At 39.8% G+C, this 26,004-nt stretch overlaps 1 protein-coding gene and 1 non-coding gene across 4 annotated transcripts in view; one reads left to right on the top strand and one right to left on the bottom strand.

Annotated features, from left to right (window-relative positions):
- LOC115766840 (serine/threonine-protein kinase NLK2) overlaps positions 1-26,004 on the bottom strand; it is an 87,826-nt gene that overhangs the window by 21,243 nt on the left and 40,579 nt on the right. The gene's annotated exons all lie outside the window — the stretch shown is intronic.
- On the top strand, positions 10,227-10,299 carry Trnaa-agc. Its single transcript has one exon. It is a non-coding gene; the product is annotated as a tRNA-Ala (tRNA).

Below are 26,004 nucleotides of genomic sequence, written 5' to 3'. Positions count from 1 at the left end.
CTTGTCGGTCATAAGAAAATCATCAAAAACTTAACAATTTAAGTACCAGCTCAATATCAATTCCGACACATTTGTCGCCTGTACTGCAGCTGCTTCCCCTGTTGCTGGCGCATGCTGCAAATGGCGCGTAATTCGCATGTTTCGGGCGTTTCCAACTGTTATAATTATGGCTATGTATGCCAATACCAGCGGGAGCATCTAATATCCCAGACATACAAGGGTTTCACATATTGTGTACAAACATACTTACGGGCCCAAAAGCGGGTGTTTGCCTGCGTGTGTGTTTGGCTGTGTGTCATACAATACGCAACATTGATTGCAACATTTCGCTGTTGTTAATTGACAAATAACTTTCGAGAGCTGCTAGAGCAGGACAGCAGGCAGGTGTGCGAGTGAGATGGAGAGAAAGACAGAGAGAGTGAGAAGAGCGAGGGAGAGAGAGTTAGTTTCGCCTACAAATAACGCAATTAAAGCAAATTGAATTTGATTACATGCATTTTATATCTAAAAGTGAGTAAAATTCAATTTGAAACTAGCCTAAAAAAAATGATGCTACATCCCGCCCTGCCAACCCTTTCTGCCCTTCCCACAGACTGTGCTGTGCAACCCCTGTGGCAACATTTTGATATCGTCGCTCGTCTGCTTCAATTTATGCGCGTAATCAATTTTACAAATGGCCTGCAGGCCGGTGGGCGACGGCGTGGCGTTGTCGAAACGAAGCAAGAAATAAATTTATGCAATTTAGAATTTGCAAAGTGAGTCTGAGTGTATACGAGTTGACAACGCGTGTGTGTGTGTGTGAGTGAGTGTGTGTTGATGTCTGATGTGTGTGTGTGTGTGTGCAGCAGTCATTGACTTTAGAGCTAGGCAAGAAGCGACGCGACGACTAAAATCAATTAAAACCATTTTGATTGCATACTTCTGGGCAAATTATGTGCGCCTGCCTAAGCCGAGCAGCAAATACACACACACACTTACATGCACAACACATATATACTCAAACACACATGTTTGAGCGCATTTAAACATGCCAGCAAACATTTTGCAGCGTATGGCGCCTTGTTAATTATCTTTAAACTATTAAATATGACTTCATTTGAGCATGAAAAGCGACGCGAAATTGGAACAGGAACTAAAATTAAAGAGTAAGGTTTAAGATTAAGAGATAACAGATACCTAAATCTTAATATTATATTATTTTAGTTAGAACTTCTTTGAAACTTTATGCTCAATGCGTAGTCATATGTCATTACTTTTTCAGCAGTTGCTCAGCATAAAAGTCAGTACTTTATTTAAGCTATGCAAATAATTGGAGAATTAGTATAGATCTTTTTAATAGGCACATTAGCTGTGGTAGAAATTGTTAATAGTGCTTCCGTCGAGGCACATAAGCTTTGGTAAGCCACAAAAATCATGAGCAAGTAAAAAGTTCACTTACATTTCCCTGCAACTATCACAACAGGCTGTTATGCAAATAGCCAGAGCTTAGCTAGAACACACTAAACGATGTCCAAGCTGGGCCAAAGTTGGCATCATTAAAGCGCCAGGCACATGTTTGATACACAAGCATCATAAACTGGCGGCATTTAAGGGGCAGCTGCTGCTTAGCATAAAGCAAAGATGACAGCAATAACGATAAAGACGTTCCTTTTGGGTGAAAGAAGAAGAAGTAGAAGAAAGTTTGCCCCAGCACAAGAGAACATGCTACAATATTTCATTTTAATTTCTCACTTTTGGCTCCTGCGCGCCTCAAAGTAGGCAGCTCGAAATGAAAAATGACAACAGCGCCAAATTGCAAAGGCATTACATGAAATATTTAAAAGTGGGCGGCCAGCGGGCGTGGCAATGTCTTGTGCAGAGGCAACAGCTGCCCGTGGCGCAGGGGGGGGGGAGGAGGTTGAGAATAAAGCAATGCGCCAAGCTTGCTTTTCATTTTCCTTTGTATACACTAGGAGCTGGCATTTTCTTCTTCGCTCGATTTTTAATTGTTTAAAAGAGAAATTGACATAAATTTATGCATCATTTGGCAGCCGCACAATCGCCGAGCACAAAATGACCAATGGCCACGAGGGGGTCAGAAGGGAGAAAGGGAGGAAGGGAGAAAGGGAGGGAGGTGGCTGCTGCTTTTGTGTTTGGCCAACAAGCATTTTGGGCAGCATAATAAATGAGCCCATTCTCGACCTAATTGCATAGCCTCAGCTCTGACAGCGCAGCGCACAAAAGTAGGCAATGCAAATATTTGTATTTATTTTGCTACACTGAGCGAAAGAAACGTAAAGAAAATGCTAAAAGTCAGCAATTAACTTAGGTAAATTTGTCAAAAATAAGCTTGAATCTTTCAAGAATAATTCAATTCAATTTTTTCAAATATCTGGCATTCATTTTTTTTTCAGCAGTTTTTTTGTCGCAGTGTACTAAGCCCATAAATCAATTTTCGCTCTAGCTATCTGCCGCTAGGTGTTGATTGCTCCCTTCAAGTCTTGTATAATCCAAAAAGAGCTTAACTAAAAAGCAAATGAATTGAGAACAAACTAAAATAAAAGAAAAGGGTGAAAAGTTAAGAGAATGTTTTTTGTTTAGGCATTGAAAAGGTCGCGACAAGTTGAAAACCAAAAAAAATTGCCAGCAATTACGAGGCGCCAACGCGACGCTGCAGATAAATTAAAAATATATTATGAAAGGTGTAGCGCATGTGCGTGTGTGTGTGTGTGTGGGGGGGAGTGTGTCTTTCGTCATTTAATCGTTGGGTAACTGAATATCTGAACTGATTGATTATGACACAAGCTCAGCATGCGGCTGATGTTGTGACGCAAATGCAACATGAAAAAATTGTGTTGCTTATGTAAGGCAAAATCAGCAGGATACACACACACACGCACAACCACACCCACACACGCACAACTGCACACAGTGTAAGCGTACTCTAGTCGGGCTTGCTCGACTGTTAGATTCTTTAATCCGCACTGCCTTTACAAACATTTTAGCTTCTCTTTAGACGCACATTAAAAAAACTAGGTACTTATTGTCCGATCTTTTAAAAGTTTTCAGGGCTTAAATATATTCCAAAAAACAATGCGTATATATCAAGGCGTAAGGCTCTACATTATTTTATGAGCTTATTTTTTTGTTATAATCATAATCAGCAGAGAGTCCACACATCAAGTTGATATCTTGTATAAAACAAATACACCCCATTTGCTCTTGTAAACAGAGTATTACGAAAAAAAACAGAAGAGTCGACGCAAAGCAGAAAGCAAATCAGAAACTGAAACACAAGGAGCTCAGTTGGCAAATGCGGCGGCTGCGGGGCAGACACACGGGCAAAATCTCTGGTCATGCATTTGGCACATGAAAAACTTTGCTGGAGATATAAATGATGATGGCCTTGAAAGCAGCAGCAGCTGCCACAGAGAAAGAAAGGAAGCCTCTCTGCGTGTGTGTGTGTGTGTGTGTGTGTACGCTTTTTTATGTGGGCGTCAGCGTCATTTTGTGGCCAACTAATTCTGGTTATGTGCGAGGCGAGCAAACGTGTGCCGCAGTTGGAATTTGAAAGCGGCTACCAAAAATAGCCACGCCCACATGCGAACTCCACTTAAGAGCATCATCAGCATTTCTCATGAATTTTTAGCTCCTGTCCTGTGTCCCGCAGCATTTTGCATGCCCCAATGATTTCTTCTCGCTGTGTGTTTGGCATGCTTAATTTAGCCACGGAGAGCATCAACTGGGGAACAAAGCCGGCATAAAAAGGCTAACCGCAATTTGTGCCTACTGGCCACATGGTCGGTATTTGCCTTTTCTAGCCCAGCCTGGTTTTGAATTAATTATGCGTTAATTATGTAATTATGAACCAAAAACTTTCCATGCGGCAGCCACAACTAATGATATACAGCTTTAACTCTGCCTACGCGCCCGTTCTATGCATGCTGCTTATTAGCTTCGCCCAGGGACAAGCGCCTCTCTATGCGCTTCTCATGCGCTTGTCATGCTTTGCCTTTTACAATAACCTTTCGGGGCTTAACACCAACGATTCAATTCAGTGCCAAATGCCTTTTGTGTATGCCAGTCACATAGCGGCCGCTTCTTTTGTCATTTTTAGGCAATTTTTATATTTTATACAGCTGGCTAAGCTTTTTGGCAATTTCCTGGCTGTTGATTTTCCTGGAGGAATGTTTCAAGCCATACGCTCGCTCGCGCGTTTCTCATTAGAAGATGCGTCAGGTGGAAAAATAAAATTTATTAAAATTCAAGTCGAGTGGCGAATGCGCAACAAGAAAACAAAAATACAGAAACAATCTGATTAAAATAAACTGGTTGGCCAGGCACAAGATAAGTTGCACGCCGGATCGCGTAATACCGACTATAAATGTAAAACGCCAGCACATTTCTCATACGCCAGTGACAATGACAAAAGGCGAAAAGGAAGTCAAGGTGTGTGTGTGCCTGTAGGTGTAAAGTGAGTGTGTGTGTGTGTATGTGTAGGTGTGAAGTGTGTGCGTATATGCCAAGGCTGCTGAGCTCAGTGAGACAAAGAGACGAGCACGCGCGTTTGCATAAAAGACAAAAAGAAAGTGTAGTCGACTTTTGAGCTCGCCAGCTGGGTTGTGCGCGCGTAGGTGTGTGTGTGTGCTATAAACATGACAAGCTGTCATTGTTTTATTTGCTACACTTTTGTGCGACCCACACAACACAGCACACACAGCCGAAGCGGCAAGTTGCCAAGTTGCGCATACGCCACGTTGCACTAATAAGTTAATAGCAGGCGCTGTGGCATATGGCCGAGGCCAGACACACTTTATATATGTTGTCTATATATATATAGTATACTTATATATACATATATCTTACTTCTTATTTGGCAACTCTCGCTGTCAGCTTGGGGCACGCCGCACATTGCTGACAAATTGAAAATAAAATAGGATTTTACGGCAAAGTGGCAACGCCTAAATCCGTGCCACATTTTAGCTGCCGGCAAATTTATGCCCCAGCTACGTGTGTGTGTGACAAGAAGCGGCTCAAAGATTCTGCAGGCAATTAATAACAGAAACTTTCCAGGAACATTTTCCAAGCCAGACACAATTTTCAGCAATATTCTTAAAGGCAAGCTGGCGTTGCCAGCCTTTGCGCTGGATTAACGGGCCAATCAATGGCAGCCCGAAACATCAGCATATTGACCAGTTATAGGACAGCTGTCGCCTTGTGGCGCTCGTTAGTGCATTCAATGGGGCAGGGAAGGGGATTTGTATGCAATTTTTGCGTCAAACAAAGGCAAACGCTTTCAATGGAGTTGTATGCAACAGACAGCACACGGCAAGTTGCCTCTATACAGAGCCGTGACGTCCAACTAAGACTTGTTACAATGTGGCGCAGCTGATGATAAGCCACGTAAAGGCTGCCAGGCAGGAGGCAGGGGCAGGGGCAGGAGGCAGTCAGCCAGGCAGCCAAGCGTACAAGGACTCACATGGACTAAGCGCGCAATCCTTCAGTTGTGCCCTCAATAATTTATAAGGTTATGCTGCCCCTGCTGCGCGTGACGCAGCCAATGCAAACAATTTTCATTGTGAAATAATGTATATCAGATATATTATGAGGCATATATACATATATGTATTAGACAAATGTTAGCCGCTTTGTAAGCCAGCAAAGCAGATCGGCGCTGATAACTGATAAATCAGCCATGAATAAATTGTTAAAACCCATACGCCGTGAATAAATTGGGATAATCAATCAACCCCAAGCAACGTAAGATTGTGGCCATAACCAAATAAGCGTAGTTGAATACCTACAAGGCAGCTCGACCCCAAAAATTCGGGATAAGTAATGGGAAAACCTTAGAAATTTGTGATAGTCTAATATATATACATATACACATACAAATACACATACACATACACATACACATACACATACACATACACATACACATACATATACATGAAAGATCAGCAAGGTTTACTTGAATTCATGAGAATCGCAGAGTAAGGCACCATGTAAAAATGCTCTTCTTTTTACATGTTAGCTCAGTTGAAAGTAAGCTTCGCATGTGTTTTTGGTATTGGAAAATACAAGCATTTAAATAAAACTTGAATATATAAATAGATATCCATACAGATATATATATATGTATAAATACATCTGCATAAAATTCAAGTTATTATAATTATTAAATAGTTTTTACGCGGCAAGCCCTAACATTTAAAATCCTCTCTCATAATGACAACATGCATTAAATGTGATTCTATATATGTACATTTGTAGATGTATAACTGATTAATTTTGTATGCTGTTTATTATGCATGCCACAAATGTCAACTGGCAATTTGTCAACGTGCAGCGCGTCATAGTCATAGTTTTCACATTAGGCACTGGTACAAAGGGCAAAGGGACAAAGGACACAGGGGACAGGGCAGGCTGCGACATGTCAAATAATTTCATGAGCGGTTTTTCGCTTTTTTCCACAATTTTTTTATTAGTCAGTTGTTTTTTGTTTCTCTCTGTTAAATAGCTTTTACTTATTTGTAAATTCAACACGCGCATGTCATGATATCAAATGCCAGACTCGAATGATAATCACCAGCGATAATGACACTCGGAATAAAAGACAGCAGACTAAACTTGTCGCTTGATACCCTATAAATTGTCATTAGTCAAGCTGCTGCTGTTAGCTAATATGCTCGCTTGGGTTTGCTGGCCAGGGTGTGCGTTATTAATCCAACTTCCTTTGGCGCTACGCGTATTTAAATATGCATTAAACATTTGTGTGTGCCCAGGGGCTGGGCTTTCGAGTTGGTTTGTTTTGTTTTTGTCTTTTGTTTTATTTCAATTTTTTTGCTTTTGTTGCAAAATTATGGAAATGCTTGTAAATTATCATAACATTTCAGAACTCTTGACATTTTTATTTTGGCATTGACAATAAAATGTAATCAAAATGTAAATCTGTTGCAGCTTTCGGTTGACTTATGCCACGCAAAATGTACAAAAGAAATTGTTTAAATTAACTTTAATTTAAGTTGGTTATTAAAAGATGAAATTTAACACGCAGCAAACTATTTTGCTGTCAATTATGAATACGGGCTGTCAAATGTCAAAAGTGCGATAAACCGAAATAGTTTATTGTAGAAATTGGGCGTATGCGTCATTTAAAAGACCTGGAGTCAATAAATTTAGTGATATATTTTTATACCCTGAACCCATTAAAAATGGGTATAAGGGTGTATTGTATTTGTGCGAAAGCCAAATGTATGTAACAGGCATAAGTAAGCTTCTCCGACCCCATAAAGTATATATATTCTTGATCAGCATCAATAGCCGAGTCGATCTAGCCATGTCCGTCTGTCTGTCCGTCGTCCGTCCGTATGTATGAACGCAAGGATCTCAGAAATTTTAGATGTAGATGCTCCTAGTTGCCGCGCAGATCGAGTTTGTTTTCGATAATCGATAACTTACTCCGTTTCCAAGCAATCGATAAAAATCGATATCGATATCCTGTTTTTTTTTTGGCAATTTTGGTAAATAATAAGAGCTAGAGTCACCAACCAACGACATTTTGCTTTACAAAAACTCTTTTTACAACCGATTCCTCTGATAGAGCTATATAATATAGTAATGCGATCTTTATTAGATTTGCCTCAGCTTAATTTAGGTAAATTATAGTATTTATTTATTCACGATGTTTGTTTTTTGCCCACAGTTCACGCTCTTGATAAACTAAACCATTTCCAGTGGGAATTCACTTTCCGAATCATATTATTTAACATCTCAAAGTCTCATAAACCTATTTGGGCCAACGTTTGGGCGTTCAAATAAATTTGGAAATGTTTGTTAATGTCGTGCTGCTGGAAATTAGCGAATAGCTGTGAAAATTCAAAGGAAAAACTCTTAACGCATTGCGTAAAACAGATTAACTGAAGCCACAAATTTCAGTTTGTGATGTGTGCACATATTTAGCATTATTTGGCTTTATTTAGCTTGTTTTTAGAGTCAATTATGCTGATTTACGAGTGATAACAAAACGCAGCCGCATAATGAGCAGAACAGAACAGAAAATGAGATTAACGTGAGAGCTCACAAATTGTAATTGCGTAAAAGGCGCAGGCTTGGGGCCACGCCCATTTTGGCTATAACAGTCACTTCAATTTATTTGCGGCAACTTTTCACGCCAGCAAACAATTTCCCGTTAAGGTGAAAGGCAAAATAGTCCGAATGCGCCGGAAAATGGCAACCCTCCAGCCATAAAGTGTAATCAAAACGGAAATGGCAACGCGTTTCCGGCCCGCAACCCTTCGGGCCAAACAGAGTCGAGGGGTTGCTTATTGTTATTGTATTAAACCCCCTTTGACCTTATTCCCATTGGCGTTTGTGACGTATTTTGTGCATTTTCTTACAACACGCGACATTAATTAGCGTCCATGCTTGCTGGCCGGCCACGCCCACTTGTCAGCCCGGATATCAGCTAAAGAGGTTGTGCTGATAATGGAAACAATGCGCACACCGAACAACACAGTTGACTTCAGTCAACGTCAAGCAGCACGAACAATTGTTAACAAACCAAAAAGAAAAAGTGTCACACGATAATGGACAACTACAACTAGAGCCAGGTTATCAATAGCCAAAATGTTTGTGGGCTAACAATGTGAAAAATGCTGGAAAATTGTTGGCGAAATCTGTGCAAACGTGTCTGCAGCTGAAGTTTGTCTTTTGCGTTTATTTCTTGTTGCAGGTTAAGTCAATTTACACGCCAGTTAATTGACAATAGAGAACAACAACAACAATAACAGACAGTTTGGACTACTGTGCGTATGCGTAATGCGAGACCAAAGAGACAACAACTGGCCACAAATCTCAAATGTCAGCGCTTGAGTGACATTTGTATTGATTAGTAATGCGATTAATCACGTGTGTTGTCGCTGTGTTGGTGTGTGTGTGCGTGTGTGTGTGGCATGTGGCATTATTTAACGACATTACGCATACGACAAGTATGTAGGCCAAAAGAGTTTTTCCTTATATAAGGTGAGCCATAAATTATACAAGCCACACTGCTTGTGGCATCCCCCCACCCTCCCCTTACCACTACCCGCTCACCCCTCTGCACAAATGCCGCTAATGAAGCAGAAGTTTTAGCACAGGGTTTCGGTTTTTGGTTTTTGGTTTTCGGCTTTGGCTTTGTGCGTGTGTATTTTTGGGTACACCGGGCGGAAATTGGCCGACCAGCTGGGTCTGGGCACGTTTCATATGAGAGTTTCAGTTATGCGCACGCAGCTGTTGCAATAACTTGCGCCACGTTTGCGACTGATAAAAAAGAAAACCGTTGCATATAAATCAAACAGCTGCTGCTGCTGCGGTTATCCCAACCGCAGAGCCACCTACTTCTGATACGTCAATTTCGCTCATTAAATTAGCCGCCAGCCGCCTGCTGTTAACGACAGACATTCATGTTAACAGGTCGGGCGACTAGACGCTCTGACGTCACAGGCAACGACAACGATTGTGACCCAAATCGTGTTGGCAATTCAGAGGCAGCCCGAGAAGATGAAGAACAGTGTGCAAAAAAATTGAAGCAAAAGATGAAAACTAAAACGCATATTGAAAGTAAATGGGGAACAGCTGCTGCTGCTGCTGCTGTGACGCTGCTGCAATTCTGACGCCAGCTGACAGATAGCAACAACAAACACGTTCGACACGTTGTTCATCATCATAATTATCAGCAGCGTGCTGTGACCTAATTTTGCAACTGATATTATAATATGTGCCAAGCGAGAGAGGGACAGAGTGAGCTTGGCTAGCTTTTAACATAACTACAGCTACACATACAAACATGTGGTCTCACACTCTCGCGTGCTCTGTGTATATTTAATCAACAATAACAGTGCTGCTAATTAGCAGTAATTGAGCACGGCGACAAAAGTAGCTACCCTACATACACACTCACACACATTCACATGATTTTGCAAATTACATGCCCAATTAACAAGCAGCTGCTGCCTTTAAAAAGCTCTCGCAGAGAAAGTCAAAGTGTGAGTGAGCATTGTCAATACAAGTCTGTTAATCAGCTGTTATCGGGTGCGTTTATTTATAGGCGCAGCATAAGCAATGTGGGAGTGAGTAAACAGCATAGCAGCCAAACTGGCGATCGCTGTTAATGAACACCGCTCTCTTGCGCGCCTCCACTTTGTGCTCTCTGCTAGTTTTGATTCGTTTTATGTGCTGACATTGCGGTCACTCGAACACAAGGGGATGTAGCTCAGATGGTAGAGCGCTCGCTTAGCATGTGAGAGGTACGGGGATCGATGCCCCGCATCTCCAATCACTTTTTTCGCATACATTCAATTTTTGTAAAATATTTTAATACAACTTTAACAATTTTCAAAGTGAAGCAAGCTAATTTAAAGCCACATAGTCGAGTGGCCCAACAAGAGAGGCAAAAGTAAAGTCGTGAAAAACCACAGCGCTGTCAACACTTGAAGCAAGGACAAAAGGCCTTAGCATCAAAATGGACGCAGTGCAGCATTAAATAAAATGAAAAATAAAAAGAAAAGAATGTATATATAAAAGAAGAAATCACGAATGCGTCATAAAAACTTTGCACATCAATGCGCAGCCAGAGGACCGAGCGGGGCGAGGGGCAAGCGGAAGTCGGCAAAGATAGAAAAGCGCGGCCACTTTGAGAGCGAGCGCGACCAACAAAGTCCTGGCAAAAAAGAGTATATATATATATAGATATATATGCATATAAAGAGCTTACAGCGCAGCTCGGGCAAAGCGCACTTGAGAGTGCAGCAAAAAGTGCCAAATGGAGGGAGGAGGGCTGGGATGAAGGGGAGCTGCCACAGAATTGAAGGGTCAGCGTGAACAACGCTTTTATTGCATTTTTTTGTAACTGTGTGCGTGCGTGTGTGTGTGTGAGCTTGCAACCCCCAAAGGCAGTTGGCTCATTTGCTGATGGATTAGTCGAAAGTGCAGCAAAAGACGAACACAGCTCTCTGTTGCATGAATGGGCATGGGAGGCGTCTCAGGGTCAAGGGACTGCTCGAGGCTGCCCGCAGGCTGGCAATTTGCTGCTGCATTTGCCCGTTGCCCGTTGCCAGTTGCAAGTTGCATCATTAAAGTTGCCTGCGCACGCACAGCACAAAATTTTGATTGATGATTGAATGGAATGGAAAGCAACAACAACTGATGAGTGCAACAGCTGCTTAATGATCAAGGCGAATGGCAAAAACGAAATAATTTCAAGTTTTTCGCTTCGTTTTTAGTTAAATATTCCCCAGTTGCCATTTTCCCGCAAAGCTGCGTTCGTAAGCTGCAAAAATGCAATTTTCAAGCTCGGTTCCAGTTTATTTCGCATATTACGTATACGCAATGTTAACCAATTTACAACTTCTTAGTCTCTTAGAGCTCGGAATCTTTGCGCGTTGCATTTGTCAAAATTGTTTAAAAATAGCCTCAATAAAAATATTGAAAATAAATTGCCTTTGGCTCGTAATTAAAGCTTTTCACTTGTTTATTAAGTTGCCTTTGGGCCGAAAAGCCTTTTCAGCCGTTTCATCATTTTCGCAGTTATTGTGCACGCAAATATTTTGTTTTCGTTGCGTTAAAATAACTTCGATATGCACGTATATTTGAATATTCCCGAGAATTGTTTACTTGTGCCTCGCAGGCGGATTGCTGGAAATATTTGCGCAAGCGCTTGGACAGCGGCAGGTACAATAATATCAAATGCGAATAACCAAATCCAATAAGGGATTTAAATTCATCGTATTTTCGTGCAAGTTATTTTTAATCATTGCCAGGGCTTATTGCGGCTTAAAGCAGGCGGAAGCCGGCTTAAGCTAGCGCCAAATGTGATTTACTTTAATGAATTGCGGCTTAAATAAGCCAAGAAGTGCATGCTTTTCTGTTTAAGCTAACAATTTTAGAGGTTGTGCATAATTTAATAGGAAAAACAAAACAAGTTTAAAGCTTAAAAGTTGCAACATCTTTTAAGAGACTTTCAAAGAGGCTTTGTTACGTATCTCTAGAATAGTTGACCCTGGAGAACGGGCAAGCATCTGGGGCTAGGTCTAGGTCTAAGCCTGGTAATCCAATTACCATAGCTAAGTAATGCAACCCTGCAGCTAATGCAAGCTTCTAACGGCATTCAGTATTACGAAATTAGACCTAGGTCTAATCGAAGGCCCATGAGTTTTTCTAAAATTAAACATGCTGCAAATAAAAATACAATTACATGTGCAAATTTAAAAGGTTTTCCCATTTTTTTTTTGTTTTTTTGCAAATAGTTCCCCTGTTGATTACGTGTTTGTTCTGTTCCAATCGCTGCGTTTTCCCACACTGGCGATAATCTTTTGACGTTTATCGTTGACATTAATTGCAATCGGGCAATGTGTGCGTATTATTTTAGCAAGCATTTCGCACATCGCTCATTAACGCACTCCCCTCCTGTCTCTTCCCACTCTCTCCCTCTCTCTCTTTACATGCTCTTTTATTATTTACTTTGAAGCTGCTATTTGTTCAGTTGCTGTTGATTTTATTTAATTCGTTTGAAACGCACGCATTTTTCAATTTCAATTGATCTGAGCAGAAATCCGTCAATGTAAAATTCACCCCCTCCCCTTCCGACACAAACAGCGGCAATTAACAGCTGCTGGTTGAAAATTTAAGAGCTCCACTTGTCTGTCCAGTTATTTGCTTGTCTCTTGTTTCATGTTAATGTGTCACCCAGAGTTGAGTCCAATTTTTTAACAGCTGTTATTGTTGCTGCTCGTTAACAGCCATTTGGCAACTGAATGTTGGCCAAGAAAAACGAATAACTTAATAAGCCGCTAGCTAACAATTTGCTAACTGGATATATTTATGTTTCTTTTCGTTGCTCGCATTTAAATATTTAATTAAGATTTTCAACTTAACTTGTGGGCAGACGGCAAAATTAGCATAAGACAAGCAAAGAAAACATTTTCAACAGATGCCACAACAAGTTTGAGTTACAATTTTAGCGAATTTAATGTACAATTTTTGAGCAGTCAGCAGCACCAGCGCCGCGGCGGCAGCAGAGATAACGGTGCTTATCAGCAGCGCCCAATTGACTCACGCAAAGTGAGAGCTTCGGGTGTCAGTTTCAGAGCTTTCGCTCAGTTCGCCGCATTCTTGAGGGCCACAGCTGCGCTGCTCAAGTGTTGCAATCTTTTGGTTTTTTACAACAAGTCTCAAATTATCAAAGTTGTTGTTCTCTTTCACTCTCACTCGCTTGCGCTATTCCGTTACCAGCGACGCGTGCTTACGTCGCCCACTTGACACGCCCCCAGGGCGTTTACGTTGTTGTTTGCCTAATTAATTAGCAAATTCGTTTGAGCGTTGAAATTGTTGACATTTTTTTTTATGTAAAAGGCGGCCCCTGAGGCCAAAACTGTGCGCAAGGGAGAGAGCTGTTAAAGGTTATGCAAACGTTTTACAGAGCAGCGCTGCGACTGCGCTGTCCGGACTGCATTTGACAGCATTTAAGCCTGAGCTCATCTGCAATTCGCAGTAAATCAATAAATTAAACGCAGCGACATGGCCAGGGCCAAAGTCAAAATAATATATGTGTTTTTGTCTATAAACTATGCAAGAAACTTGTCGCCTCTGCAATAATATTTTCCCACAGCAGCCCACACTCTCTCACAGCTTTCAAATGTCACAGCAATGGGGAGGGGCGGGCAGCAGCAGTGGCAGAGCGGACATACCGAACGAATTGTAGAGAAATAGATTTTAAACATGTTTAAAAATGCATAAATTAAGCGCAGCTTAGCTCGCCTAAGCAAAGCCAAATGCAAATTATCTGGCGCAGAGGGCTGTGGGCGTGTGTGTATATGTATGTATAGGTGTAGGTATATGTGTGCGTGTCTGTGTGCGTTTAATTATATATGGGTTTTTTTGTATAAGGCCGCATTACAGTTTTCAAATGTATTTCCAGTTTAGCGAATGTGTTGAAAATGCAGCGCAAGCGGAAATAAAAGCAAAACAAATGCACCATCACCAACAACAACAGCAACAGCAACAACAACAACAAGCTATAACAAACAGCTGAGCAAGCAGAGGCACAGGCAAAATACGTTGATAATGACGATGACGGCGCGTCGCTGCCGGCGTCGCTGCTTTTGCTTTTGTATGGTTTAATGACCTTGCCCAAGTTGCGCTCTCACACACTCGCACCCAATGCGCTGCTCCCCTGCCAAGCTACTCAACGCCAGCGTCAGCGTCGGCGCTGCGCCACGCCATGTGGTCGAACGACGCGCGCTGTCGATATTCGTGCCCAAATTTAATTTTATGCGCGCTTCACACGCCGCAACCGCTTCGGCGCGCACACCGTTAAAGCTTCACCCTTGCCCCCCTCCCCTTGCCCAAAGCACCGTTGATTGCTCGCGTCGTCGTCCAATTTTATTTTTAAACTATTTCGAGAAGTGTTTGGAGAATTGTGTCAAGTGTACGACGCCCAAAATAAAACATAAAGAATAGAATAAAATAAAAAGTTCATGCTGCCTCCGATGATGAAATCTTTGCGTGTGGGCGCCGTCGTCCCTAACCTCCTCAAACTTTGCATGCGTGTGTGTGCATGTGTGTGTGTGTCGCTGCATTAAAAGCTCATAAAAAAGAAGACAAATAAAAATTGTCGTTAAATGCCAGACATTATCGATAGAGAAGAAGAAGAACAAACACAGAATTAAAGCCTAAAACAAACGAAACTTGCCATATCTATAACATAGGTATATATAATATATGTATATATAAATACTATGATCCAATGCATGAGAGCGCGCATATACAGTTTTATGTATTATACTTAAAAATAGTCGTCTTTATGGCTGTGTCTTAATTTATGGCCCAGCACAAAGTCAATGACATGTGGGTGGCTGGGTAGTGCGGGGGTGAGCGAAGAGGGGGGGGCGGCCAGATGGATGCGCAAATGGCAAGGGAAATTTGTGACGCAGAGGCGGCGGTGTGACCTTAGCAACAAGAACAAGAAAAAGAGGTGAACACAATTAATATAATAAAAGATGACTAATTGCATGTGGGAATTTGCATATGAAGAATGTGGCTTAAGAATATTTGGAGCATTAAATTATCTGACAGCCAAATTAAGTAGGAGCATTTATTAGCGGAGGCAAAAAGAGTGTTGCCAGATATTACAAAAGCAAGTTTAGTTCTTTTCTTGCTCGCTTGCGCTGGTCACACTGCAACTACTACAATGCTTTAGCCCTAACAATTCTCTTTTCAGCTGGAACTGTTATATTGTGGGTTGATAAAAGTAATTGCAAAGTATACCTAGATATCATATCACTTATTTTGGGGGCTGTTATTTCAATCGTAAAAACCATTCTCGGCCCCAATTCTCATTCAGTTCTGTTCGCTGGGCTCAATTGTTGCCTTGTCACGCTTCGCGCCCTGCCGCTCGTTTTGGGGCAATGTCTCTGCGGCCCGCCATTGTCGTCATCGTCTGCTTGTGGCATGCCACAAGCTCAGTGTTCCAATTGCCTGCAGTTGCCGCTGCAGTTGTATGTCAACTTGGCACGATGTCGGCCACAAAATAAAACAAATGCACAAAAAGATATATTTATATATAAATACTTAAAAACTCATATCAAAGAGTAGCTAACAACAACAACAACAACAGGGAGCGTCAGGCTTGGGCAGTAGCTGTCGTTGGCGTTGCTGCCGATGACAACGCTTTCCCGCTTCTTGACAACGCGCCATCATCAGCAGCAGCTGCGGCAATACAAAACAGAAGTAACTCGCGACAGAAGGCAAATAATCACACCAAATAGACGTGCTTAAGTCGCGAGTGCTTGACTAGGCTATACCCTGTTATGTACGTCTAACAGGCTTGTTGGTTTTCACTCTATATCTCTCTCGGTCTACTGTCAATGACTTTTTTCTGTCTTTCACATTCACAAACGCAGTAGAATTAACAATAAAATCTATAATACCTACTTGTATTCATGAGAATCGCGTAGAAAGATGGCAAATACTAACACCAATTAGAAATGTGAGAGGAGGAGCAGAACAGAGTCCGAGTTTATTTTTTAATTCAAGTCTTTAAAATACACAACTCAAAACAAAAGTCACATCAAATTGTGCCCACCTTACTTGAGCATATGAGAATCGCAAAGGAGGGCTTTGCAAAACCTGGTCACATTATTCCTTCTTCTGTAATTTGTATGCCTAAAACATACGCTTTCCCCCTTTTAATAGTAGAGGGTATATCAATGCATAGAAATAAAGAAGAAGAAAAAACTCTCAGCAATGACAACAACAACCTGGTTGATGTTGTAATTTGGCGCGTGGTTTTTTGTTGTTGCCGCCTTTGTCAAGGTTGCATTTTCATTTGCCATTTGTGCAAGTCTCTGTGTGTGTGTTGTGTTGTGTTGAGTAAGTCTGTTGAGTGTGTGTGTGTGTATGTGCGCTTGTCTCTGCGCTGCTTGTCAAGCTGCCTGCCAACGCCAACGCCTCCCTGGGCCACCTACTCCACCCAACAAGCCCCAACCGCCCCAGCAGCATGCGTCACAAAGCGTGAGCAATGTTTATACCCTGTTTGCATAGATACTTCTGCTTGGGGTATGCTCAACTTGTGCACAACTTTGTGAGAGGCACTAACGAATATTTACCTTTATCTACTAAATATTGTTGAAATCAATGAAAATATACTTTTAACACATATTTTGTAGGGTATAACATGTTTTGGGTATGCTTAATCTGTGCATATCTTATTAAAAAGCTTCATAAACAAAGAATTATTTACAAGCACGTTTCTATTCAGCTAAGAAATCCGTTACAGGGTATATTGTGTTTAGGGTATGCTGAACTTGTGCACATCTTGTCAAGAGGCTTCAGAAACAAGATATAATACCAAGTATTATAAAAATCAATAAAAGCTAATTCAGAAAAAACTTTCATAGGGTATCTACTTGTCGAGCATGCTGCTTTTAATTGTGATTTGCTAATTTGAGCAGGCTAATTTTGTATTCATTGTCAAGTTGCACAATATTTATATTGTAAATTGCACTTGTAACATTTGGTTCCCATGCACCCAAGGGAATTACATAGAGTTTTACAGTTATCCAATCTCAAGCACCCATTCGGGGAATGGGAATCGAATTGTGCTCGAACAATCTTGATAATGGATAATCGAATTCTCACGCTGTACTAGGGGCCCATTAACAGCTTATTGTAACAAGTCACAACTTTAACCATATATCAATCCGAATTCCATTTGATTTCCAGCTGATTTATGGCCATCTGCGTGGGTGTTTTAATGGGGTCTGATGCCGAACCTAATCCAACCCAAAAAAAAAAAAAAAAAAAATTGAGAAAAGTTCGGGGTTTTTTTGTGCAACGCCTGAAATGGCTTTTCCACAGCTTTGACCATTAGCTAAGTCTGCGCTTCGTTTGGTTTTGTGGCTTTTTCTCTCTATCTCTCTCTCAGTTTTTTTGCTGGCAGAGAGAGATAAGTGAATCGTATACGCAGCAGAGTTCAATGCACTCGCAGGTGAGATAGAAGAGCGCACGTAGAGGGCAAATAATCAAAAGCAAATTAGTCATTTGAGTTGCGTTAGACAAATAAATGCGATGGCCCCAACAAAAAAATGGAACCAGATGGAACTGAGCGTAGTATCTCCAAAGCCAGAGAGTCGTGGATAAGATAAGCAAAGCCAAAGACCCCAAAAAATGAGGAAAAGCAACAAAAAACGACAAACGTCGCAATTGCACGTTTCGGAGTGTACAAAAAAAAAAAAAAATCGAGTTTATATTCATTTTTCATGATTAATCATCAAATCGGTCAATGAGCAGGTCATGTAAATGCAATTATATGTGCGCGAATCGAGGACTGTTCCGAATTACGATTTCGTTGCAATTTAGAGAATTTCTTCTTTTTGTGCGAGAAAAGAATGGAGATTCAGAGAAGGTATATAGAATGATGGGGCTAATAAATGCTGGGATAATTTCTCTTATGTAAGTCTATTTAAAACCTAACTAAAGCCAAATTAACGTAGGTTGTTCCAAATTTCGTTTTCTTTAGAGTTTTTGAAAATATTTAAAAAGTGTTAAGTGTAAGAGACAAAAGAATGGAGATTGAGAGGGAAAATTACTTGATTAGGATGATATTTCTGGGAATGTCTTCTATAATGTAAGTAAATGAAATAGCTAATAAATCCATAATTCATTTAGGCTATTCCAACTTTCGATTTCGTTACATTTTTTGAAAATAATGAAAGGGTGTACAAATTTTTTGTGCAAGTCATATTCCAAATTACAATTTCGCTGCAATTTAGAAGACTTTTTATTTTGAAAGAGAAAAGATTGGAGATTCAGATAAAAAGTTACAAGATTAGGCTAACTATTTTTGGGATGAATTCTCTAATGTAGCTCTATGAAATACCTAATTAAACCCTAATTAACTTAGGCTATTCCGACTTACGGTTTCGCTGCAAATGCAGTTGGTGTTTTTTTGTAGTTTTTTTTAAAAAAAAAAAGAAGTCAGGAGAAAAACGTCATGATTTGGCTAAAACTATATAACACCTAATTAAACCCAAATTTATCTAGACTCTTCCAACTTTCGATTTCTTTGGAGTTTTTGAAAATAATTAAAAAAGTGCTACAATAGTTTTACCGTCAAACAGGCGGTTTTTGGGAACTAGATGACTTTGAACTTGTCTCATATTTATAAAAAAATGATTAATCTTATTTAAAGCGGGCTTTTTTGTTTTTGGCTTCTTTGGACTTATAATAGTTTTATTAATTGTGTGTAAAATTTTTTAAAATGAGGCAGACTTTGTGACAAAGTCATTCTGCGTAGATCTGAACAGCTTTAACCCGAGGAATAATTAAGATTTGATCTGAAGAGCTTTAACACATCTTTATAAAATAGTTAATAAAGCAGTTCCTACTTCCGGCATCTTTAAAGTGTTGAAAAACTGCATAGCCTCAACAAAGGTATCTTAATTAAAATGAATTTCCACTTCTCTAAAGTTGAATTGTGATATTAAATACAAGTGCAGAGCAATATAAAATCAGCTGCAATTTTACACACATTTTGCAGGCAGTTTAAAGGCGGCGCCTACCTGTGCCCGACCAGACTCTTGAGCCATATATTACAATCAAGTGTTTCGCTTACCTGCAAGTAGAAAAGAGAGAGAGAGAGAGAGAGAGAATGAGACATTTTAATTAATCTATAAACTGTTTTATGCGCTGCAAATAGTCGTAAATATGGAAAAGAGCCCAAATCAGTTATGCAGCTTTATGAGTTTTAGCCAGCAAATCATGTGGCAAGTGTCATAAATAACGTTTAAACGGCGACGGAGCTTGGGGCTAAAAGATCGCAAATCTTAAATCGTTTCGCCATGTCGGCGGCTTTTGGCCAAATCATTGACTGGATCAAACATATATTTTGTTAGTTTTTTTGGTAGACAAGTGTAGTCATAATTTATGTGCTTAGACGGTAACTCTTAGCTGGAAACCAGTTCGAATTGCAGACGAAAACCGAAAGTCGAATAGAAAAGGCATTTAAACGAGTAAAAACTTTAAATAAAATATAATATTTTATGTGAGCATTACAAATTGTCACTTTATCTGGCAGCAAGCTCTACACACACTCCAAACACACACTGCACACACACACTGCACACACACTCTACTCATTAATTAAACAAGCTTCAGGCCAAAGTGGCAGCAAACAAACAAAATGCATTTACAAAATCAACTTTTTGAGTTGTTGTCAGAACACAAAATCGATAAAAGTTGTTGTCGCTGTTGTTGTTGTTCTGGTTGTTGTTGTGGGCGTTTCTGTTGCCCGATCAATGAATGAAATTCTGTTTGCTCTTAATGATTAATTGCAACTCGAACCTGGACATACGTCTAAGTACAGTCATCAGCAGTTAGGTTTTTGCCCAAAATGCAATCAACATTCGATTCGGACACGCAGCAATTGGTCATGCATTTTGCATGCCAACTAATTAGCCAACAATTTTTTGCTAAGAGCTCATAAAAACGTGCTTATTGCATATCAGAAGCGGGTTAGCTTGAATACCCTATCTAGTTGGACAGTTGGTATCTAGAAATTATGCATCCGACTGAAATTGTATGGCATTCATGTTTTTCAGCTGAAGTTTGTTACGTTAGAATCTTGGGATTTAACTTTACAATAATTTGGGTTCTTATTTTACCAGGAAATAGGAATTAATAAATAATCGATTTTTAGATTGGGATTCAATTTTTCTATTAATTAGGTTCATATCCATATCCAAGAAAGGATATATAATAGATAATCAATTTTTGGAGTGTTTCCACAAAAGAATGGTACGTAAGAAATATATTTCTGATTTAAAACAACTGTTTTAAAAAGAAAACTAACCAAAAGTTTTGCTAGTTTTATTTTTAATGTTCTTCAAGTGACTTTTCTAATGAACATAGATATTATAAATTAAATTATTTCATTTTATATTTTTATATATTATATGTTATTATTTTTGATTATATGATATTATAATAAACAAGTTTTGACAATGTGCACATTATTTTGACCACAAGTGTACTGCCCTCCCCCGTCAATATGCTAATCATCTTAGTAATAAGTTCTGATAATGTACTCATTATTTTGACCACAAGTGTACGTGTGCCTGCAAAAAGAAGCTGTGAACCTTTTTCATTATGATCATCATCATCATCAGCATTAGCCTCATGAGTTGTGTTAATGTACTAGTTATTCTGACCACAAGTGTATGTGTGCATACATCATCATCATCATCATCATCAGTTTGGCATCATCTTCAACAACTTCATCAGCCTGATCATAAGTTGTCATAATGTACATATTATTTTGCCCACAAGTGTACGAGTGCATACAAACATAAAATTGAACTGCCCTACTCCCTCAATATCATCATCATCATCATCATGCTCATCATCCCCACCAGCATCATCATCATCATGCTCATCATGAGTGTCGTTTGACTGTCTGTTTTTGTTGTCATGTGCGACGCAGCTGATTGCTGATTAGTTTTGATGTGATTATATATTGACCCCCCTCCGCCACTCCCACTGCCGCTCCCACTCCCACTCGCGCTGCCTCGCCCCTTGCCCACTGACTCATTCCTCATGCGCTGTAAGTCAGCTGTGTAATTATAACTGTTTGCAATTGCAGCTTCTCGTATCAAAGCTCTGTGGAAACCGTTAGAGCAGACACTACCAAATTAAAGCGAAGCAAAATGAAACGAAAGAAAAGGCAACAACAACAACTGCTTAAGACTTTTGCAGAAGAAACAACAACAACAAGAACAACAACAGCTGCCAGCAGTTGGAAATCCTGTAAACTTAACAGCGGGGCAACAGCTAACCAGAAAGAAAGAGAGAGAGAGAGAGAGAGAGAGAGAGAGAGAGAGAGAGAGAGAGAGAGAGAGAGAGAGAGGCAACGAGAGCGCGAGCGTGAGAGAGATACGACAAATGCAAAATAAATAAATAGTTAAATAAATGAATGCCAAACAACAGCAACTGCATGCTGCAAACTGGTATTTTAGCCATAGTCAAGTTCTATGCCTCAGCCGCGCCCACTTGCCTGCCGCCGCCCCACCGCCCGCTCATTGCGTTTTGTCGCCTGTCAGCCAAGTTTACTTTCAACGCCTTTTCCTGTCTTGATTGTTGTTGCTGTTGTTTCAGTTATTGTTGTTGTTGCTGTTGCTGTGCGTGCCCGTAAGACCCTTGGCTAACGAGGCTCGAAGCCATTACGTATACGTAATATCTATAATTATGCATTTTGTGCATATCCGGAACTGGCTGCTGCTCTATTTGAAAATTCCACATTGAACAACTTGAGTTCGTTTTAAGCTTAAGGCAACTATGTTGCAACAATTTCTTTTATATTTAATTACCATTTAAGTTGTCTACATGTTGTATATTGAAATGCGCTGCTACGAAACGGAAGCGGATGTCGACATTGCCACATGCCACATGCCACACACAACAAAAGCTGTGCCCAAGGACAGGGCGTGTGCTGTCACAATTAGACGATAAGGCAACATAATTGAGCCTTGGCTAGTGCCACAAGCAACAGCAGCCCCCCACCCCCTCTCGCCCCTTACTATCCCCTCGGCAAAAGCAGAAGCAACAGCAGGAAATGAAGGATTTGCAAAAAGGCAAAAAGCTGTAACTGTAAACTTTAACTTAAGTAGCAGCAAGAAGAGGAAGCGCTACGCACAAAGCCAGATTGATAAGTGATGGAAAACTGTCGGAAAAACAATTTTCCACCATTATTAGCTGTAGAAACTTGGCGAACAGTTTCATTCAATTAAATTAATAATCAATATATATGTGCACAATATATAATATATATAATTGTATGTATATAAATAATTACTATAATAATAACTATTTATATTTTAATATTTCTTTATATTAAAAATATATATTGTATTTAAATAAATGCTATAAATCATAGTTTGGAACTGTCTAATAATTTATATGTAGACAACTTATTTATATATAATGGAGACTTGATTTTAGTTCCAGCACTCGAAACTACTTTACTTTAAATAATAATAAGTTTAACTTTGTATTTAAATAAACCAGTTGTCTAAGGTGTTTTTTTTTTTTTTTTAATTTTGAATAAAAAACAAACAGATTAAAAGTTAAAAACATTTACTAAGCGTAGTTGGCAATGCGCAATTAAAGATTACACGATTATTCCAGAGACTTCTAGAGTTTCTAACTGCGTTTTGCTTTAACAAAAGTAAACAAATTAATTTAAATTTAATCATATTTAAATAGTTTTACATAGGAACAGCACAAAATTGTCAATCACCAGACTATGTATGTATGAAGTTTTATATAATTTTTTAAATAAATTAAAAAATTAATAAATAAATAAATAAAATAAGTTATGAAGATATATTATTAAAATATCACGTGATCAGTTAATCATCTCTACTCAGTAATATATGGCAATAGGAATAATATCTGTTTAGAGCTCTCTTTTAACTTCTCACTTCTTACTTCTTACTTCTCGCTTCTTAATTCATACTGCTTTGTTCTCACTTCTTACTCTTAATGTACGTTCCACTTCCAAGGAAACCCTAGCACTATACTAAATCTACGCTTTAACGACTTGCGAATTACAAGAGTCGAAAATGTTGTATACAGAAAACAAATCCAAAATACTATACCAAATTCGACGCTTAAACGACTTGGGAATTATACACGTTCAAAATGAATAAACAAAATGTGATATAAATTGTTTTGTCTTCATTTCCTTACTTCGAATTGATTTGTGTTTTCATTTTGATTCTTCGAAGGGTTCACCCAAAAAACTCAACAACAAATTTCTTTTATCTATTGAAAAATATCAAAAATACGTGCATTGCCATAAAATGAGTATTATTTTGACTAGCAGCTAGACTCTGCCGAGGCTCACCGAGGCTGACTGTGCATTTACATATGTAAGTAGTTTGGGCACAGGAAGTCACCTGCTTCGTTCGTCTCATTTGCTTTTCTTTTCGTGTCTGGCATTCAAAATTGTCGTGGAAAATGTTATACCAAAATGTTGTATGCACATGAAAGGGCCGTCAGGCAGAAAGAGAGAGAGAGAGAGAGGAGCAGGCCAGATAGACAGGCAGACAGACAGATAGTCAGTCAACTGGACTGCAACTATGTAACTCCGTCTGACACGCAATAGTTAGACAAAACTTGTACGTCCCTCGAGTCGAGTCTGTCCAATCGTTTGGTCGTGTCTTGTCTACCTGCTGTTGCAGTTGCATTTGTGGCATGTAATTATGCTGTTTAACAGCGAGAAGTTTGGTTAACAAATAAGACACGTTGAGGTAGCCAAGCTACCACGTAATTATGGCCAGGCACTTCAGCTACACAAGTACGAGCAAAATTTAAGTATTCGTTGTGTTTAGTTTTTGGTCTGGCTCCAGAAAAATTGGGTCTAAGTCCAAAAGAAAATCTAATTACAGTTGCAAGCATAAACAACTTTCAAACACACATTTTACATAAATAATAAAATCCATAAATGCTGAAAGGTCAAAGATTTTGTGTGCTCCTTTTAAGGCAAAATTATAGAGGTTTATTAATGTGGCAAAATATTGATAAATGAGTGCTAAGAAAAATATATATATATAAGAAGAACCGACCAGAGCGGAGGCACAGGCGGCTTTTTACAAAATTCCAACAAGCTGACACACGTAAAAAAATATATTAAAAAAAAAAACCATTTCATTTGAATGCGCGGCCTTAAATCAAAACTGAACAAAAAAAAGCGTCAAGGGTGAGAAAAATAAACACACATGAACTGAGATTGGGGGAATTATAAAAGCAGCAAATTGTGGCATTATGGGAGCAGGGGGAGGGGGGGGGGGGGGGGGGGGGGGGGGTATACTGTATGTAACAGCTTCTAAAATTAGTTATTGTTGTTGGTGGGGCCGAGACATATCTCATATGCCACATGTGCTTTCAATTGCATTGTGGGGCACGCAATTTAATCAATTGAAAAACCACGCCAAGAAAACAAACCAAGCTAAAAAAAATTCAAGTGTTGCTTTGGCTTTGGTCTTTACGTATGCCAAGGGCTGGCTAGTTAATTGTAGCTAAAACACGGGCGTGTCATGCATTGAGAGCAGCAAAACAAGAGGGGCGCAGGCAGAAAGCCGACGTCTAAATACTCTTATGGAAGAGTATAGCCAAGGGCTGTGCAGCCTAGAAGAGAATATCTCCAACAGAACATTTTGCTCTACAATAGCTTTATTATTGATCGATCTCAGCTATATAATATAGGGGAGTGAGGTTGATTATACTAAGATTTTATGTAGTTTTTCCTACATGAACCCACTTTTCGACCGATTGTTCCTATGACAGCTATATGATATCGTGGACCGATGTTGACAAGGTTTTCCATGTATTTGGGAAGTATAATGAAACATAGAAATGCCGAGTTTCGTTAAGATATCTTGCTAAATAAACAAGTTTTCTATACATGAACCTACTTTTCGACCGATTGTTCCTATGGCAGCAATATGATATAGTGGGCCTATGTTGATAAGACTTGGGAACTATGAAAAGAGCATGGTAGAGCTCATAAAAGCCGAGTTTGGTCATGATATCTTGATAAGCAAAAAACTTGTTCATACAAGAACCTAGTTTCGACTGATTGGCTTATGGCAACAATATGATATAGTGGTCCGATCCGATAGAAGAACGAGTTTAAAGTTTTAAAGCAGAGATATTACTTGGCATAGAAACAGACAGACAAACACGCCAACTGCTGCTAATCAAGAATATACATATATTCTAAGGTCTCAGAGCTGTTAGCCTCCAAATAGCATGACATAATTAGAGTACCCTATGCGAGAGTATAGAAGCAAGTGAACGCCAGAGTGATGTCAGGTTGAATGTACTTGCAAAGTCTCTAAACCATAGAGAACAACGTTCTACGACGACGTGGTCAACGCCTCTCTTGTTGTTGTTGTTGTTGTTGTTGTTGTCGCATTTGCTGTTGTTGTTGCCGTTTCACGATCGGCAACCGGACAGGCGGCAAAGTTGATAACCTTGAGAGCATTTTCATGCGAAAGTTCAATGAATTTAGTTTTACTTCCATGTCTCAAAATGAAAGAGAAGCGGAGAGAAGAGCACAGAAGAAAAAAATAAACACAACGAGAACTTAAGACGCGGAGACGCAGTAAAACTCTCAGACAAAGTCGCTGACGAGTTCTAAATACAAAAAAAGAAACCAGCACATGTGAAAAAAATGAGAAGAAGCAGAAGAAGAAAAAAAAAGTAGTTATAACTACTGAGAAAAGTGAAACAAAACCAGACTAAACATTGGCTTTGCCAGCAGCAACAGCAGCAGCAGCTGAGAACCAGTTCAGCAAATGTACAAACTGTTGCAGTTGCACGAGAGATCTCTGCGGAGGCTGCCAAAGTAGCTAAGCACACGGTGTGTGTGTGCGAGTGTGTGTGCGGGGGGTTTGGGGCGTGAAATCGATGCGTTGTCTTCGT

The sequence above is a fragment of the Drosophila novamexicana genome, unplaced genomic scaffold (assembly GCF_003285875.2).
Source record: "Drosophila novamexicana strain 15010-1031.04,08,12 unplaced genomic scaffold, DnovRS2.1 tig00000009-arrow-pilon, whole genome shotgun sequence".
NCBI classification, from domain to species: Eukaryota; Metazoa; Arthropoda; class Insecta; order Diptera; family Drosophilidae; genus Drosophila; species Drosophila novamexicana.
The sequence above is the reverse complement of the archived record's forward strand: the minus strand, read 5'-3'. Positions and strand labels throughout refer to the sequence as shown.